General features: G+C 36.8%; 1 protein-coding gene across 1 annotated transcript in view; it reads right to left on the reverse strand.

The window, feature by feature from the left end:
- MAGI2 (membrane associated guanylate kinase, WW and PDZ domain containing 2) overlaps nucleotides 1–13,978 on the reverse strand; it is a 1,334,434-nt gene that overhangs the window by 348,210 nt on the left and 972,246 nt on the right. The gene's annotated exons all lie outside the window — the stretch shown is intronic.

A 13,978-nucleotide genomic window follows, 5' to 3' on the forward strand; every position in this document is an offset into this window, starting at 1 on the left:
ATTAATTCATTATAATTTATGGTATACGCTACCAGGAGAAGTGTATGTATATTTTACTCTACCTAAACCCTCAGGTAATTTTTGAAGAGCTTGGAATCACAGGTTGTTACATTTCATGGGTATAATTCATTACAATTGATTTAAATAAACCTAATGCAATAAGTCAGCGACACACTTGTCAATTGGGTATTTTGGGGTGAATTCACACAATGGATGTCATTTTTCTAGTGAAGCAGTCTTTTTAAATTGAATGAACTTGATATATACAAGAAAATTCTAACTATTTAAAATCTCTGGGGACAACTAAGTATTGAACATCAGTGCAGTTAAGGGCTTGGAAAAATGAAATTTAAAATTTACTTATGTTTATTATATTAGATGAGCTGAATTCTACTTAGGAATATGCCCTAATTTCATTTTCTATTTAATATGCAGCCTCAGAGCATTGTTTAATTAAAATGCCACTTAGACCAGTGAAATGGATCAGACTGAGCACAAATCTAGGGCTGCTAACCAATGTGCAGAAGGATGAGCTCGCTCTCTTAGTGGTGCCGTCTGAGCCACTGCCCACAATGCTGGGTCAGAGAAGCACCATGACACTTCTGCATGCCATTAAATAGTAACATCAGTTTTGCTTTTGCCATGACACTCATGGATCCTAAGAGACTTGCATGCTTCATAAAGAAGCAAGCTGGACATCTATCAAATTGGGGTGATGTGGGGTTGTCATAGAGCCTCTACTTTATCTGGTCTACTGAGTTTTGAGTCTTTCTGCCAGAACAAAGAAGGAGTTCATAGACATTTTTGAAAAGGACGCTGAAAAAAAATCCATAAAAATACCAATTGTCAACAGTCTCCAGGGAGAGGAAGGAAAAGAGGATAGCTTCCATATTTTCCATCTGTGTTGTGGAATGTTTTTAAACATTAACAGAATAGGCAGGCTGACCAAGCTCACAGTGCTCTGTTTTATACTTGTTCTGGGTGGAGAAAACACCTACTTGTCAGCAGTACCTGTCACAGATAGATCACAGGGTGTCAAAGGTAGTGAGAGTTGAGACACAAGATAGGGAAAGGCTTTTCCCATAGCGTGAAAAGAGGAGGTTGAGTATTCAGAGTGTAACTGTAACAATGAGATTTCTGATTCCCTACCTGGTATTAATCTAAGGCATTACTGCTGCCTTTTAAAATTTAATGATGGGAATGTCCACATGCAGACATTAAATTATATTCATATAGCCAGATGTGTGTGTGCGTGGGATTGTCCCAATGTTCTCTTCCAAAATAATTTCCTGTCTATATGATTTTAGCTAGATCCCTAGGTAGAGATATTGGAATCATAGTCCCCACCCCGTACCCCATCTTGGCAATATAGTGTAGTGAATGGTGACTTCACAGGACATAAGCATCTTTACATTTGAGGTGGATGAATGGTATAAATATGACAAATACACCTTCAGTTACGTTACAATTAATTAAATCATCATAATACCAGCCAGTATAAAAAAGCACCAAAGTGTCCATTAATATAGATTGTGCTGGCATCTACCTTCAAATATGAGTATTCACTTCAAATATGGGGCTTTACTGACGGGGAAGTGGTGCAGTTTTAATACAAATCCTAAATTTCCTGTTCCACATACAAACAGAGTGATGCTTTCCATTAGTAAGTTCCTAGCACAAAAGAGGGCAGAACATTTTTCCCAATGATATGGTCACTGTGATTTACATGAATGTTCACCTATTTAGCTCTGTCCCATATCTGCAGTGTTCCAGGACAGAAGGACTGGATTAGATGTAGGAATAGGGAAATGAAATCTCATCCTAATAAAACCCAGAATCCTTTTTGATAAAATTAATAATATGGTAGTGAGGTATGATGTAGTAATGTAAAAAAAAAAAAATAGAGGATTTGGAATTAACAGCATGTACTGCATCACTGCTTTGCATTATGGTAGAAAGAAACAGAAAAACATAAAGAGCTGAGGGTGGGATTTCCTAATGCTATCTGCAGGAAAAGACCTGGAATAGGAAACACGATGCCTGATGTGTCTGCAAGGTATCCAATGCCTAAAACACTGGGAAAATCTTGGAGAGCACTTCACCCCAGTGAAAAATATTGTTCTTATAAAGCTGTCAGAGTCCGTCTGAGCTGGGGTTACCTGGCATGTAAGAGCCAGTCATTCCCACAAATTAGGCTGCCCTGCAGGCGTGTCTAACTTACATGCCAGCCTTTCAGGAAATGTTAAAGGCCCAAGCAGAGCTGTGATTTGTACCTGTGGTAACAACTAGACTGTGTGTAAATCATACAAGCAGTGACAGTGTGCTATGATGTAGCATTCAGCAACTTTGCGAGAGTCGACATGTAGAAATCCAAACTTTCCACAGCAGTGGCACTGTGCAGACAAAGCACACAGACTGTTTGGGAGGGTTACCTGGTCCAATAGAGGGAATCAATAATTTTTATCTGTAAAGGCCTTATGAGGCAAAAATCACTGGAAATATTGATTTGTACACAGAACATCACTAGCTGAAATATTAATTGATATGATAAAGGGGTCAAGGTCATAGGCTACATTTTCTTTTTTTAAAAAAATTGTTTAATGTTTATTTTTAGAGAGAGAGAGAGAAAGCGGGGCAGGGACAGAGAGTGAGGGAGACACAGAATCAGAAGCAGGCTCCAGGCTCAGAGCTGTCAACACAGAGTCCTAAGTGGGGATCAAACACATGAACCAGGAGTTCATGACCTGAGCTGAAGTCAGATGCTTAACCAACTGTGCCACCTAGGCACCCCTAGGCTCCATTTTTAATGTAGTCTCAGATTCTTCTCTAAGTTTGCATTTTCAGAATGCAAATGTGTATCAGCTCTGATACAGGGCATATAGTCCAGACTGGAAGTATAATTAACAATGATAGTTTTTTTTTTTTAAACATTTATTATTTTTTTTGAGAGACAGAGTGTAAGGGGGGGAGGGGCAGAGAGGGAGGGACACACAGAATCCGAAGCAGGCTTCAGGCTCTGAGCTGTCAGCACAGAGACTGACACTGGGCTCAAACCCATGAACTGCAAGATCGTGACCTGAATTGAATGCTCAACTGACTGAACCACCCAGGTGCCCCAACGACAATAGTTTTCAAAACATGTTAACACACTTTTTTTTTTCACATTTCTCTGTGGGTGACTCTCCCTTTATTTAAGCACTCACTTATTTTAGGAAATTTAGGCCTGCTTAAGTGGGGATATCAAGAGGAGTAGTCAAGAATCGATGTCTGACTTCCATGGGAAGCCATGGATGGGAGTAGAAACTGGAGGTGCAAAGTCCTGGGAGACAGGACACAGGATGCGGAGTCCTTACAACTCTGGTCAAGGGCAAGAACCATAACGTGAGCAGGTATAAGCCATTCTGCAGCACAACAGCAACGACAAAGAACAGCTGGCTGACCCCAGACCCACCCTCATTACCATAGGGATACCTGCTCATCGACTATATGTACATCTTACATGTAGGAGGAGAGAAGAAACCCACTGCAGAAAAAATCTGATACAGCATTTGAGCTTTAATGTTGACACACTATTACCCTCCTCCATCCCCCACCCTCAATAAGGCTGTTTTCAACTTAAAAAACAGCAGAAAAAAGCCATTAGTTGGCAGATTCAAATTTTCTTATCCTCCATCAAAGTAACCAAAGGTCCAAAGCAAATGATTAATTATATAAAATTAAAGTCTATAAAATTTTCTTACATATGAGTTGTAGTTTACAAATACCAACCTGGCTGTAATAGCATTAAGTCAAAATTAAGCATTTATTTAAGTAACTATATTTGACAGAGATACTATAGGCTTCGGCAACAAATTTGATTTGAATTTTGGCTTTCCTTGGATAAGTCTCAGTTTTTTTTTTATCCTGCACTGTGTTACAGAGAATAGAAATGTAGACTGGCTAACATGCTTGGCACTCACTAAATGTTAGACACTACCATGACTCCTACTACCGCTGTTGCTGCTCTGTCATCATCATCATCATCATCATCGTTGACAGCAGGAATTGTAAAAGCAGCAATGGTAGGACCTGATGGAGTAATGGGTGCCGAGGGAACTTAGGGTCCATACTTGGAGGGTGGGCAGGTAAAAATCATTAGTGGTTTGCCTCATTACTGGAAGAAGAAGAAGGTTTCCTAGAATTATCTGAAATGTGGAAAAGAGATGATAAAAGTGGGTGTGGAAAGTGGGGACTGGAAAATTACTAAGTAGGTGGATCCTTTTCATTCTATTCTTCCTGTGTGAACTTGGCTTGAAGGCTTCAAAATAAGTAGACTAACATTTGGGAGTGAAGCTTCAGCTGTGTGAGGAGAGGCCTGGATTATAAAAAAGATACTCTGGTACAAAGGGATGCCACCAGAATTCATAAGGAAGATTTTCTGAAGACCAATACAATTATGTATGATTATAATTTTCTATTTAATATACATGTAAGTGACTCCATTACAGGGAAATATTATGCTCTGGCTTTTTATCTGAAAAAAGCAAAGTAACAAGCATATTTAAAATTATTTCTTTAGTTCACAAATCAAAATCGCACCAGTACTACAAATCCAGCCCTTGAAGTAACAACGATAATTAAGATAAGAATGATATTTTCGTTACAACATTCTTTTTTGTGTGATTTGGCAACATTTTCTTTTAGTAAAATTTTAAGTGATTGAAAAATCTATTTCTGTTCAAAAACCAATCAATTATTGTCACTCAGAGATAATACTTAAAAGTAAACGATAAAATCTGTGGTTTAGAATTACAGTGTTAGAAAAAGAAAGATTTTTTTCCACTGGAAAATAAATAAAAGGTGACGCAGAACCCGAAAGTTACTTTATGGGTGTTAAAAATTAGCATACTATATACTCAGCAACCTGATAGAGATACAAATGAGTCCTAAATCTGCTGTGATGTAGGGTGTTCCACAGCGAGAGGGGAGGGCTGGAAAACTCAGGAAGCCCAGATGTCACAAGACAGACTGAGAAAGACTCCGTGGGCAGCGAAGAAAAAGAAGCAACAAAGAGAGGGAAAGAATATGGTATATTATTGAGGAAAGGGACTTCTATTGAGTTCCAAAGACTGTGTCATAACCATCTGCTTTGCCTCCTTCATGGTGAGAAACTTTAAAGACAGGCAGCATATCTTACTCATCTTTGTATTTCCCAAATCTAGTATTAAATGTTCAGCACAGGCATTTGTTAAAGGAATAGATGAGATCCTGTACCCATGGTGATGCTGGGAAAGATAAAATGTCTCATACCTGCATTTGAAGAGCAACCTCAGATTGGGTAGCACAAAAAATTTTGGCTTTCTATGACATTAATATCTTAGTTGTGTTATGTTATGTTCTTTTTTTTCAAAGTATTAATTCAATTTTTAGTTAGGTATTCTTGTGGTGAGAGTGTTTGCCCCATATTTCAAATATTTCCAGATGTGCTGGGTTAGGGCAGAAAGGCAGAAGAAAAAGTTGATATTGGCCATGCCCCATAAAGCTAACTTCCTACCTAGTCGTTACCCCAACACAGGTATTAGAGAAGCACATATGGGTTAAAGAAAATGTTTTAGTAAAGAATATGAAAAATAGTCATTAAATTTTTACTCACACTGGTTTTGGTAACAGGTTTTGCTAACTACTGGTTTTAGTAGTTTTTATTTTCCCTTTATGGACATTGCTTTTAACAAACAGACTAATAGTATTATGTTTTTACATTTTACAATAACATGGATGAAGTAGCACTGTGCAAGACTTTTACGTTTTCTTAGTTCAATTTTGCAAACCATTGTACACTTCCAAATTTATTCTTTTATATTTGAGACCTAGACACAATTTTTTATTGAGGCAGATCCCAAATTTCTCTCAAACTCTTTCTAGGGGCGATATATTTAAACTCTTGTTAGACATAGAATTCATTGTAAGTGAAGATGCCTAATATCATAAAATACTTAAGAAAATCATAGGAATGAAAGAAATTTTCAGATATCACTAGGTTCATTTCCATTTCTTCTATTGGCTTTATATTTACCATAGTGGACAGAGAGATGGATCAATGCCTTTTATTTCATTTTATTCACAGATTATTTTTTATTTGAACATTACAAAACTCACTACTCATTTATTCAAGTTTTACTGAATACTGTGCTAATAGCTAGAGATTAAAATTTTTCTGGGTGGCTCAGTTGGTTAAGTTTCTGACTCTTGACTTCAGCTCAGGTCATGGTCTCACAGTTCATGAGATCGAGCCCCACATTCTCTCTCTCTCTCTCTCCCTCTCTCTCTGAGCCTCCCCTGCTCACCGGCTCTTTTTCACTCTCTCTTGAAATAAAAACATAAAAACTTAAAAAAAACTTCTGTGTAAAGGGATTCACTGTACCAGTATACTTTAGAGATATTGTGGGTTTGTTCCAGACCACCACCATAAAGCAAATAAGCAAGACAAATGAATTTTTTGGTTTCCCAATGTATATAAAAGTTGCAGTACGTTATACTGTAGTCTATTAAAATGTGCAATAGCATTACGTCTAAAAAATGATGCATATATCTTAATTAAAAAGTTCTAAAAAACGCTATCATCCCAGTAATAATCACTGATCACAGATCACCATAACAAATAAAATAATAATGAAAATGTTGGAAATACTGTGGGAATTACCAAGTTGTGACATAGAAACACAAAATGAGCACTTGCCATTTGGAAAATGGCACCAACAGACCCTCAGTGCAAGGGTGCACAAACCTTCAATTTGTACAAAAAACTCACTAAGTGCATTAAAGAGAAGTGCAATAAAGTGAGGAGATATTCTATAAATCGGGAAATGTCAAGGTAGAAGTATGTGCAAGTGTTCAAGTGAAGGGATGACTATTTATGGGAGGAACTGTAGTGGACAGCAGATGCTTTATAGGGAAGTTTCCCTAGAGCTCTGTCATAAAATATGAGTCAATATTTACCTGGCAACTCTTCTTACTGAGGGCAGTTTATTCTATGATGAAAAAAAAAGGCATTTAATCTCAATAAATGCTATTTGTGTTCCTGTCCCAATGTACCCAGGAGGTTATCTTTTAAATTCTTCATGGTCAAAATTATACCCCTTCCTGCCTCACTTCAGTTATTTAGCACCATGGAAACACTAAAATCAGCTATAATCGATCAATACTATATATTGGGTGCTGTGGAGTGCTTTACATGAATCCTCTCATTTGATCCTCAAAGCAACTCTGTGGGGGAGGGGATTATTTTACTGTGCTAAGTAGTTAAATAATTTGCCCAATGTCACAAATAGAATTAGTTTTGACAAGGGTTGTGAGGGGCAGTGCTGGAATCCTTTTGAAGAGGGGATTCCTTTTTGGACTGTCCCTTCTTAGAATTCCCGTTGTCTTGAATATTGGTATGAGAATGTGGATACATCCCTCATTTATGAAAAATGCCCCAAAACTCTGAAATAATGTCCACCTTATTCTTCAGTAGGGGTCCAAATTCAATATTTTTAAACCCCGTTATATTACATTTCCTTGTTCTGCAATAGATGTAGTGGATATCTGCTTTGGTTGTACAGAAAGATATCAACATAATCTCAGCTAACATCAGAGTCATAATGTAATCATCAGTATTTATGCAATAACACAGGTTATATTTATGAGGACACTCAGAAACATTAGAAACTAAAAATTCTTCTGGCATTTATATGACAAGAAAATATGGATGTACTTGGAAGTCTATTTCATTTTATTTGAATTGTAATGCCATCTGCCAAAACTCTCAAAAACTACTGCTCTGACAGCATCAGAAAGGAACTTTGTGTGAGAAATCGGCATCTGTTTTTTTACTTAATTTACAAAAGACACATTTTGTTTGCATTCATAAGAGCATTTTGCAAATTTACTACCCAATTAATATGTCATTCTGTGACACTGACAAAATAATCAGATTCTTAAATGAGTCTCATTTCTTTTGTTTTAACTCTACAAAGCATGAAAAGATTATATGGTGTAGCACAGAAATTTACTGTTTCAATTTATAATAATACCATCTTTCCTCTATGAAGATGACATGACTAGCATCACCTGGGCATTGGCTTCAGGTAATTTCTAATAATGACAGTGAATTTGTGCCCAGTCATCCTTGCCTGGTTCCTACTGTGATATGAAGGTTGTACATTTGTGAAATGATGAATAGTATTTACCTAGAGTTAGAGACTGTAAAAGAGAATGAAATTAAGTTTCAGAAGAACGGACTCCAAAATCATAAATTCTTTGAAAGTGTCTGTTGAGAGCTGAAACTGGCCAGATATCTGTCCACATGTTTCACAGATACATGATGGAGTAGACTTTGTATTTAACATGCTAGATATGGCAGAGGGGTATACTAACAGATGAGATCCTTACCTCTGAATAATTTATAATCTACTTAGAGAGGTAAGAGCATCCAATGTAAAAATAGATCCATAAAGAGTATTTATGAATGAAGATGCAGGTATGACTTAGTAATATACATAGATACTGTATGATTTCACACACAGTAAGTATGCCATTAATTTTTCAATAGCTTCAAGACCTACTGATTTTCAAGGAGAATCACGAAGGAAGCAAAGAATGCAAGTAGGACACTACTTGGGGAAAAAAATAAGATGAGTTCAGGGGCACCTGGGTGGCCCAGTCAGTTAAGCCTCTGATTCTTGGTTTCAGCTCAGGTCATAATCTCACGGTTCCGTGGGTTCAAGCCCTGCATCGAGCTCTGTCCTGGCAGTATGAAGCCTACTTGGGATTTTCTCTTCCCCTCTCTCTGCCCCTCCCCCACCTGTCTCTGTCTCTCTCAAAATAAATAAATAAACTTAAAAAAAATAAGATGAGTTCAGGTATGGGTTAGGGAGAAGTAGGTGAGAAAGATGGATAGTTTTGCAGAGAACACAGGAATGTATGTGAATTGTAAGATAATCACCTATTTAGAGAAGAGAATTTATGTTAGAAAACAATAAAGGGAAAGGCTGTATGTGTAATGTAGATCAATTGATGGAATTTTTTAAAAGTAAACTCTACCCTCAATGTGGGGCTCAAACTCATGACTCTGAAATCAAGAATAGCATACTCTACTGACTGAGACAGCCACGTGCCCCCGATGTAATGTTTTTGAATAGCAGGTTGAAGACCCTTAAGTAATTGGTAACTATTGTAGTGTCAGAATAAAAAAAAAAAAAAAAACAACATCATAGATATATTTGGGGAAAACCTTAATCAGGTACTTGCATTCTTGATATTTATACCATTAGCATATAGCACATGTCCAGAACAGTGCTTAGAATAAAACAGATAAATGAACAAGGGGGTAATAAGTTGGTTACTCAAGGGGACAGCTGCATTTCTGTGGCTGTCCTGATTCAAACCCTCTTTCCTATATATTTCTTGTATTTTACTATATTATCCTCTACAGCATCAGTCTTAGTGGGAGGTGTCCAACCATAGAAGTTGAAAAGCCCAGATACTTGATTTCTCCAGAAACTTGAAAACTAGGGCATGGACCTATTTCCAATCCAGACTTGGGCAATCAGACACAACCACCTGAAATTTTGAATCTGGAGTCAGTGATGCAAAGAAGCAGTAACTGAAGAATTTATTGTAGTGGTGGAAGAGACTGCCACAGCTGTTTCTGGGGGCAGCCGTGGCAGTCTGGCTAGAAACAGCAGTATCTTCCTTGGCCTGTCCCTGTGGGATGACTCTGGCTGAGATTCTGGCTAGGAAAACTCCCTTTGTTTTTCCTTATTTTCCAAGTCTGTCTTTTTCCCGTACCTTCTTCATGATTCTCTAAGCTTCCCAAAACCTTTCAAAAACTTCATTTTCTGCATTAAAGAATCAGAATCAGTTTCCCTTGCTTGTACTTAAGAACTCTGATAAAGGTGTTCAAGGCAGGAGATGACTAGGATCCTATTTGGGGATAATCATGATGGGCAGAGTGAAGAAAGGACACCAGTGAGAAACACTGACAAGGAAGAATCTACAGATCTGGTAACTAGCAACACATTGCTATTCTGTTCTTGCTTCACTACACTGTTTGCTGGAATATGTGCATGACATTGCCTAAGGGGTAAAACAGAGTGAAACAAAATATTTGCAAGTATATACCCTAACGGATTCATAATAAAGTGTTTGCGGAACATGCAGATATAATGTCTGTAAGTGTGATATTTCTTCAGAAGATAGAGCAAACTGGGGGAGTAGTGGTAAACAGAAATGAATTTTTAAAATAAAATGTCTTTCTATAGAATGAAAGAGTGAAGCTTTCATGAGTCAGTATACTTTTCTGACTCTGTATATGCTTATGAGAACCATCTAATTGTTTTCATGGACTTTTTAGTCTTGTATCCAGTCTTTTTAGTCTTGTATCCAGTCTTGTTGCCTAAATCAACATGGCTGAAACTGAATCACAGTCTTTACCCCCAACAGGTCTTCCATTAACTTGTTCTGTCCTAGTTATCAGCATTGCAGCTGCCAGATGTCCAAACCAGAATGATAGCCACCATGAATTTCTTCCTCCTTCTGATTATTTAAGAACTCCTTTACTCCACTCCTTAATCATCTCTCACATAATTCCTCTCCTCTCCATTCCTATGATTGTTGCTAAAATCTCATTTCTTATCCAGAATTTTGAAATTGTTTCCTAATTTTTCCCTTTGCCTCTACCTTGTCCCTTCCAATCCACCCTATTTCTTACCACCAGAGTAAATATTCAACAAATGCAGATTCACTCATTCATTTTCCCTTCTAGAAATCCCTTGGTCCTTTTCTATGTGCTTGCAAGTGAGAATGGCACACTAGGTCTGTCACGATCTGTCACTATCACATCTTTGCAAGTGTATCTCCTTTCTCACATTAACATTTTGTGCTCAGACTTTTCTTCATGCTCAGACTCTACCACAGTCCCTTGATTCTTGGCTTTTGCATATGTTGTTTCCTCTGCTTCTTACTTCCCTTTCCCAGCTAAATTCTGTCTTCTATGACTTAGCTAAGTGTTACCCTTCTTAGAAGTGTCCCCTGACCATCATTCTTAGCAACATAGTCATGGCTATACTTCATAACCTTGGTTCAAATGTTATAGCTCTTCTCATTTGTAATATAATAGTTGATTTTATCATCTTTCTCCACCATTAGATAGTGGGGACTATGGGGACCACATAGTTCATTGATTTTTGTATCCTTATATCTCAATGAGCTTTGAATTTCTAGTATCTAGGCTTTGCCCAAAGTAAGTCCTTTTGTTGTAGGAATGAAAAGAGCACATATTCCTTATGAAATCTGAAAGATTTCTATAACCACACTTTAGTTAATTTTATAATCAATAAACAGTTCTTTTTATAAAGTGAGAGAAGGTCTAAGGTATATTCATTAAATAGCACTTAGTCTACAATAAAGCTTGATCTGTAAGACACAATATACAATTGTTTCCAAAATGTTCAATAGTCAAAATGCTAGTTCTTTTGAAAGAGGAGAATAATTTATTAACAACATTCTTACCCCAAGGGGAAAGAAAGTTCAGAAAGCTGTCTTGCCTTTTCCTCCAACTTCAAAATAGATTTTCACAGACAGGGTCCTTTAGTAACTCTTGTTTAATGCAAATATCTCTTGTGTTGTGGGAAAAACAGGAAAGAAAATGGGAGGTGGAATACAGATAAAATAGAATAAGAGATTATGAGATAAATAGACGAAGAAAAATCCTTAAAATTTTAAAGTCCACTGAAAAGAGAAGGAAGAGGGAAGTCAAGGCAAACAGTCAAAAGTGCACAGAAAGCCCCAGCTCCATGCTTCCTGAGATTGAATCTTAACAGGAAACTGGTATTGCCTTCAGCTTTTGGTTTCTTTCCCAAGGTTCTGCTCAAAGTATTCCCTCATCTTCATCACCCAGCTCTTCAAGGTCAAAAACATCCACAAATAATCAGGCATTCGATTGTCAGTCTGTGGGGCAATTTGCACCCTCTGCACTTTTGCAGTTCAAGAGGAGAGGGGATAGAAATGACCCAACACAGTAACTATGATCTAGTGTTACAGAAACTATGATCTAGTGTTACAGGTATTTTCCTAGTTACTTAATATATTTTCAAGCTCAAATTAACTTGGAATACCACTCTAAAGAGAAGAAGTTCTACACAGGTGCTATTATTTTTCAATTTTTTACCATGAATGAAGTTTTCCTGCTAAGAAGAACTTGGAAGACATCATGAAATTGAAAAAAAAATGCTAGGAACATGATTCAAATGCAAATACATTCTCTTTTTTTTAACTGGAGGTTTTTTTTTTTAAACTGAGGTATAATTGGCATCATATTATTTCAGATGTACAACATAATGATTCGATATTTGTATATAGCATGAAATGATCAGCATAAGTCCAGTTAATATCCATCACTGTATGTAGTGACATTTTTTTCTTGTGAAGGAACTTTTAAGATCTATTTTCTCAACAGTTGTCAAATATGCAAAACAATATTATTAACTGTGGTCGCCGTGCTGTACATCATATCCTCATCACTTATTTATTTTATAACCGGAACTTTGTACCTTTTAACTCCTTCAGCCATTTTTCCCACCTCCCACTCTGACTCTGGCAACGACCAATCTGTTCTCTGCATCTATGAACTGGTTTTGCTTTATTTTGTTTTAGATTACACATGGAAGTGGCATTATGCAGTATTTGTTCTCTGGAAATTATATTCTTAAACATTTTTTCTGCATAAAATGGATATAGTAACATAGTATGGGGCTAAAAATAGATATTATCCAAGATCCAGAAAAAAAGTTCATGGAAAGTCCTGTTGATTTTAATAAGAATGCATAGAACATGGACAATAATAATTGTCTATGAAAAACATAGCAAAACCTTTTTCTATGAGGGTGTGTGTTTTTGGGTGCTGGAACCACCTCCTGATCATTGTTGAATTTCCAGGTCTAGTCCAATGCCAGGACCATAGTAGGTACTCAAGAAACATGAATGAATAAAATAGACTACAGGACAATTTGGATAGATATACCAATAGTTTTAAAATGATTCCTTGAATTTAAAAATAATCAATATAAAATATAATCTCCACACAGCAAAGTGATTAAGAAAAGAACAAGTCCAATAAAATCATACTCCATTATTAAAAAAAATATTCCAATGTGATTTAGCAAAAAATCCAAACTCCACGCCAGAGCCTACAAGGCCTTTCATTCCTGCCAAACTCTCTGATTTCATGTCTTAGTGCTTTCCTTTTTGTTCTCTGTACACCAGCCACATTGGTGGTTTTGGTTTATTTTGTTGTTGCTGTTGTTATTTTCCCTCGATTTTCTCTGGATGTATGAAGACAAATTCTACTTTAGGACTTTTACCGTTGTCCTTTCCTTTACCCAGAATATCCTTCCTTAGATACTTTCATAATTCACTCTTCATCAGTCATGTCTCCTCAAATATCCCATGCTTACGGAGGAACTAACTGTACTATCTAAAATAGCTACCACCTTCCCTTCACTCTACCCAATATCCTGCTTTATTTTATTAGCATTTTTTACCATATGAAATTTTACTGTTTATTTTCTGGTTTACTTGATCTACACTCCACTTGAGCTCCACAGTATCTTGATATAAAGCAAATGGTCTCTTATTGAATAAGTGAACAAACGAATGAATGAATGTGAGAAATGTAAAATATTATGAAAGTATGTTGAAGTCCAAAGTTGATGTAATGTCAGATAGGATTATGGCTTATGGAATCCAGAAAAGAACAGGGGGTTAAATCTTTGTTCTTGGCCCTAAGAGAGAGGGCTCTATTAATTATGTTTCTTGATTAGCTCAGTATCGAGCAAAGGGATACCCTAAATAAATGATACATATTTCACTTAGCTTCCTAGCTAGGAATTCAGCTTTTGGGTACAATTAATTTGATGTGACCCTGGAGCATGTTGAGCATGACATCTCAGAACATGATAAC

The sequence above is a fragment of the Panthera uncia genome, chromosome A2, assembly GCF_023721935.1.
Source record: "Panthera uncia isolate 11264 chromosome A2, Puncia_PCG_1.0, whole genome shotgun sequence".
Lineage (NCBI taxonomy): Eukaryota > Metazoa > Chordata > Mammalia > Carnivora > Felidae > Panthera > Panthera uncia.